A 6,422-nucleotide genomic window follows, 5' to 3' on the forward strand; every position below is an offset into this window, starting at 1 on the left:
CAGTATTAGTAATAAAAATTAAGTGATTTGTTATAGTTATATAGTTTTACAAATGTAGATGTTTAATTGCCCAAACTAACTATCATGTTTCAGCCACACTATAATATTTGTACATTCACAAAAGGAAAACACATCGCTCCTCAAGACTTGGGGTCACGTTGACTTTTCTAGAGGTCACATTGACTTTTCTACTGAATAAGATACATGTGAGCAATATTTACATGTACTGTATGTGTCATCAATATACAACTTACAGCTAACTGGTTTTACTGGAAAACTCTTGTATTTTACTTTTAATAAAATGTACACGTGGAACCTTAACATGGTTGTATTGAGAATATATTGGAAGTATCTATATAAGATATTTGCTTATTCGCCGAATAAATGAATAATAAATGTTTCCACACATTTTTCAGATTATGATATTGAGTATAATGTCATCTATTATAATGAAATTTAAGGCCGATTATGACAGTCTTTTTAATTCATAACTAATTATTATACGCCCGTTTTAAATCAAAGCACTGAAAGTACTGGTGGATTATTGACATGAAATCTCACAACGTGGCCCTGATTCAAAAGGAAACTAAGTTCATTTAGAAAAACATTCAAGTTTCTGAACCCTGTCTTCGCCACTGCGATGTTTAGTGTGTTACTAGTCTCGGACCAGCTTCAATAGGAAAGAGTTAAAGGGAAACATACAATCTAAAATATCGCCTGTGTGAATCGAGTATTGTACATTCGGATACTTTTTCTCGGTAACGGCTTTTATCGTTATATAGAGAATACTAGCAATGCGCATGTACTAACATTTTCACAACACCCAATCAAATTGCGTTGCGTTAACAGAGAGTTAGTTCTGCGGCGTAGACAGAAGTGCTCCGAAGTTTGCAGTAATATGCAAATTAGGCTGAAGATTGGCTACTGTGTATTATTGCCGCTTTGCGTCAATAATCCAAAAACGGAAACTATTATCGAAACATCTATGGCTGGCGGTCGGTTCGGCATGCTGGCGGTGTACGTGAAGACCATTTTAAGAGCCAAATAAGCCATCTGGATCTCACATGTCAATGGGTCGTACGGAGACACTTAAGCTGTGGTGCACAAAGATTTATACAATGCGCAATACTAAACAGAATTTATGTTCGCATACACTGTTATATTGTCATTGAAACTAACGTGTCTTTTAATAAAAAGTTATCGGAGCATTTGTCCATGTTAAAGCATGGCATTTGAGAAAAAAAGGGTCGAATGCAACTTTCATTCTGAACACAATGATCTTAATTCTGGATAACAACTTCATTTTTCAATCACACTTCCAGTTTTTCTCTTGCAAGTATGGTCCCAACAAAAGACAAATATTAAAAGTACGGCAAACAAACGCCCATGTTATAACCACATTTTGTTTGTAATGTTACCATTTTGTGCATTGAAAATTGGAAACCCTGTTGAAAGCGAACTAGCTATTATCATGGAGTAAGAGCAAATTAAAGACTTGGTTATTTAGTTGAAAGCTTATGAGCAATTATTCACACACATGTAAAACTTACATATACATATCTGTAAATTAAAGGTGTATGGGTTATTTAAAAGTATGGTTTCAATATGCAAAGTTGGATAGGTTCCTATTTTCCGTTTCACTTAACCCATTTATGCCTAGCGTCTAGAAAAAAGGCCTTTGCAAACAGCGTAGACCCAGATGAGACGCCGCATGATGCGGCGTCTCATCAGGGTCTGCGCTGTTTGCTGAAAGGAATTTCTGTTAGAAATATTGTAAATATAGAAATAAATATAATAGACATCCCTAATTTTGGAAATAAATTGATCCAATTTAGAAGGATGGGAGAGTCCACTAGGCATAAATGGGTTAAACCAAGTTTTTGTATCCGTTCATGATACTTATGACGAACAAATCTCGACATTTGGGACGCTGGTATGTTTTTGTTGAACTCTAATGTTAAATCAACTGTTTTAAGCGTATTATTTCTAAGCTGGAACATTTTTATTACCACATCACTATGGTGGTTAATTATCTAAAATCAGTTAAATATACAACGATAAAGGTTAGCCAACGTAGGTTGGAACATTCTTAAGGAGTGTCAACTTTAATACATTGTAATACAGCTTTAAAGACACCTAAACACTTTACGGAAACATGTCAGTAAATTATATTGGAAAAACAAAAAAATATTATTTGAAAGTTGAATAGCTTGATATATATATGTTCATGCCAATTACCGGGCACAACGGGCCAATGAACGTGGATCACCGGCGATAGTGACGTCAATTAAACGCGGCGGAAACGGAAGGAGTCGTCTTCTTAATATAAGCAAGCAGACGGGAAAGGCGTAGTCAGGGTGTTGAACATCGGACTGTTAAGTTGGTACTTGTTGCACGGGAAGATCACAACTTAAGGTTTGTGAAATTTTACATGATTTTGTTTAACGTTAGAAGTGAGTGTTGCCGTATAAATCTTGAATGTGCCATGCTATTTAATATAATTAATTCCGTTAACGCACACAAGTTTAGTCGTGGCTTCGTGAAAAAGAAACAGTTTTCGTCTCAATTATTTTAATATTTCAATATCACTTGTAATACCTATTTTATGTTAGCATGGTAACAGGTTTCATTTTCTCAATGAAATGTATTTGTGTACCGCGATAGTTTTATATAAATATGAATAATAGAGTTTATAGCTGCTGCGTTTTATATGTGTATTTGTATTATGACAAAACATTTTTCAATAAGCGTGCTTTTTAATAATGTTTTTTACTCGTACAGTTATTACGAAATTACTTACATGTACACATATTACCAAAATTATTTCATAGTTTAAATCCATAGCTATACGTATTTTTCCGATATAGGTAAATACGCGTTTTTAATACTTATTTATCTTTCTGTAAAATTAAGTACAATTTAAAATATGTTTTTCAGAAACATAATGCAATCGTTTTCATATACAAATAACGCTAGTTCAAGTTGTTAACATTATAAACATCTATTTCAAACTAAACCAGTTAAAAAAATATCCATGTTTTGGTGTTCCCAACAACTTGACGGGATTTTCGTCATATTGACAAATTTCATTAAACATGTTTACCAACAAATCGATTATGTTTTGAACATTTTAACTTATTATAATGGCGAGTAAAAAAGCTGAATACAAATATAACCTTCCCTGGGATTCGAACCCGGAACCTCTGGAAGCTAACCCATTTATGCCTAGTGGACTCTCTCATCCTTCTAAATTGGATCAATTTATTTCCAAAATTAGGGATGTCTTGTATATTTTTTCTATATTTAGATTTTTTATTTCAGAAATTCCTTTAAGCAAACAGCGCAAACCCTGATGAGACGCCGCATCATGCGGCGTCTCATCTGGATCTACGCTGTTTGCCAAGGCCTTTTTTCTAGACGCTACGCATAAATGGGTTAAAGCGAGTGCGCTAGCAATATGACACGAGGCTGAAAGACCTGAGAGCGAAAACAAAAATAGTGTCCACATTATCAAGCAAAAGCATTACAAACGCTAATTTTATTCAACCGATTGCGAAAAAATGATTATCAATTTAAGAATCAATATTTTAAACATTTTTCTTAGTCAGAACTGTGTTTTCGCTTTTTCAACCGCAATACATGAATACACATTATTTATTGAAGAATTCTCTATGACAATTATTTTGAAAATCGTCATTTTACCAAACCCCTTAAAAGTCTTTTTGTGTTTCAGCTAGCAATGGGAAACATAGACTCTGGATTTAGCAGTCATGGTGGTAGTGCCATGGGATATGGAGGATATGGGGGTGTCGGGGGTGCCGGGGGTGGCAACGGGATTTTCGACATCCTCATTTTCCGTAAGTATAGGCTTTCAACATAAAATATATAAATGACATTTTCTGATTCAAAATGGGCATCGTAAATGCAAGTTAAAGCAACAAAAGTTTTTTACGACATTTGCATGGCAATTTATTTATGAATGTGTAATTCCAAAAGGAAAAAGTGACATTATTAAAAGTAAAACAAATACCGGTATTCACCAAATAGAAGGGCAATTTTGCAAACTAATATCGTCTTTCTAATAGCATCGGTATACAATTAAAGTAATTGTGTCAACGTATGCCGTACTCAACATATTTGTTATTGTTTAATCGGAAACAGGTTAAAAAAATACCAACGACAACAATTGTTAAACACAATTTCAACAAGAATTTTGATTTGTATGAATGTCTGTCCATCTTTTCCAAATGAATTACAAGTTCGCAAAGAACGTCAGTATCACTCACGGCATAACCGGGTTGATAAAATTGATATAGTGAGATCAGAGACGTCTTGTCAATAATGAAGAGAATGTTTCGACAACAATGATATAAAACAGACTTGTTTTTAATCAATACATTTCATTAAGAATCTGTATGAAATATGAGTTGCTTGTATATTAAACACTAGAATCAACCGACAATAAATTGAAAACTATAAAAAAAATTTAGCCTTTATCTCGCTGCGTTTTGTCTTAAAGCAATTCTAATTTACCTATTATTATTATTTAATTGTTTGCTATTTAAATTCCAGTGTTCGTGTTCATCGTAATTATCCGCGTGCTCGGCTTTGGAGGCGCCGCTGGCGGTGGCATTGGTGGTGGCGGCGGCGGTGGCGGCGGCGGCAGCAGATATAATAACGACAACTACAAGAAATAGCCTTGAAACGTAATGCAGAATTTCATCATGAACACATTAATCGAAATACACTTTTGTAGACACTATTTTATGTGCACGTATATATTAATATATATGTGACAGAAAAACACGAATTTATATATTAAATAAAACCATAGAAATGCGTTTTAAAACATCTAAAAGAAATATAAATAATTGCGAGGACTACTTTATTTTTGAGTACCCGGTAACTACTGTTTTTGATTGAATCATATTGAACATAAATAATTATCGTTCTTATTTTTCAGATCCTTCACTCGAATCATTGCGATCGTTCTTTGCCAAGTCACACACATCCTCCTAAATTATACGTGTGTTCAATATGCCGCAATGTTTCTGATGCGATGTGATACGGGCAAATGGAATAAATTATACTGCAATCAAACACGTGTGTCTAAGTGTTTATTTTCAAAGTAATTACCAGTCAGGAACTCACTCGTAAATGATACATGCTTTCAAATGCTGCAATATTTCTTATGTGAAATTAAATACATATAGGTCTATCCTGCAAAGATATATGTTTGTTTGAGTTTTAATTTTTAAGTTACTGCATCCAAAATAAAAGTATTTAAACAAAGAACGGACAAAACTGACACATCTTCGTAGTGTTAGGGGCCTATAATCCAGACTTGTTAATTAAAGACTATGGCAAGACTTCACGGACGTACAGCTGAACCACAGGTGGTTAGCGTGTGTCTATGATATTAATTAGTGAAAACATCATTATGAATGATAAATAATCATATTATAACGAAAAATTAACTTTTCTGAAAAAAAAATTCACTATCAAATATATATATATATATAACAAGGTATGCAACTCAAAATCAGCCCAAAACGGGGTACATCGCTTTAAACAGCCATATCTTCATCAATTGTGCAGCGATTTTCACGATCTCCGTCTTATTCAACGCAGAAATGAATTTCCTTTCTGTAAATGTATGTCTTGCAATATTTTTACAAATGCTGGGTCAACTTTTAAGAAATAACACGATACACAACACGCATGACCCATTTGACAGTGATCATGCAGTCTTTATGAATGAAATCTCCAGTTGTAAAGACACACCTCCGCATTGGACCAATGAAATCACTCGTATGTTAAAAATGTCAGTTAGTTGAAATGTATGTAAACAAAGGTTTCAAACGGCGCTGGACAGTTAGTCTTGATGCATAATGTAACGAAAAGAACGGTAATAATGTTTTTTCATACGTTTTATTGAATTATGTTATCGAACTACATGAACTTTGTAGGGAAATTGCCCTTTACTCCGTGAAGATTTCAGTCTTTAAGACTGCATGATCACTGTCAACTGGGTCATGCGAGTTGTGTATCGTGTTATTTCTTAAAAGTTGACCCAGCATTTGTAAAAATATTGCAAGACATATACATTTCCAGAAAAGAAATTCATTTCTGCGTTGAATAAGACCGAGATCGTGAAAATCGCTGCACAATTGATGAAGATATGGCTGTTTAAAGCGATGTACCCCGTTTTGGGCTGATTTTGAGTTGCATACCTTGTTATATATATATATTTGATAGTGATTTTTTTTTCAGAAAAGTTAATTTTTCGTTATAATATGATTATTTATCATTCAAAATGATGTTTTCACTAATTAATATCATAGCCACACGCTAACCACCTGTGAGCTGAACAAAACATTCTCGTCATTTTTCTCCACGCTACAATCGTGTAAACAGTAAAA

The 6,422-nt window shown here is 33.8% G+C and overlaps 1 long non-coding RNA gene across 1 annotated transcript; it reads left to right on the forward strand.

The window, feature by feature from the left end:
* Positions 1-2,173: 2,173 nt before the first annotated feature.
* On the forward strand, positions 2,174-5,231 carry LOC127880700 (uncharacterized). Its single transcript, XR_008049699.1, has 4 exons — positions 2,174-2,415; positions 3,734-3,857; positions 4,573-4,706; positions 4,964-5,231. It is a non-coding gene; the product is annotated as an uncharacterized LOC127880700 (long non-coding RNA).
* The last annotated feature ends 1,191 nt before the right edge of the window (positions 5,232-6,422 follow it).

This window comes from Dreissena polymorpha, chromosome 5 (assembly GCF_020536995.1).
Source record: "Dreissena polymorpha isolate Duluth1 chromosome 5, UMN_Dpol_1.0, whole genome shotgun sequence".
NCBI lineage: Eukaryota > Metazoa > Mollusca > Bivalvia > Myida > Dreissenidae > Dreissena > Dreissena polymorpha.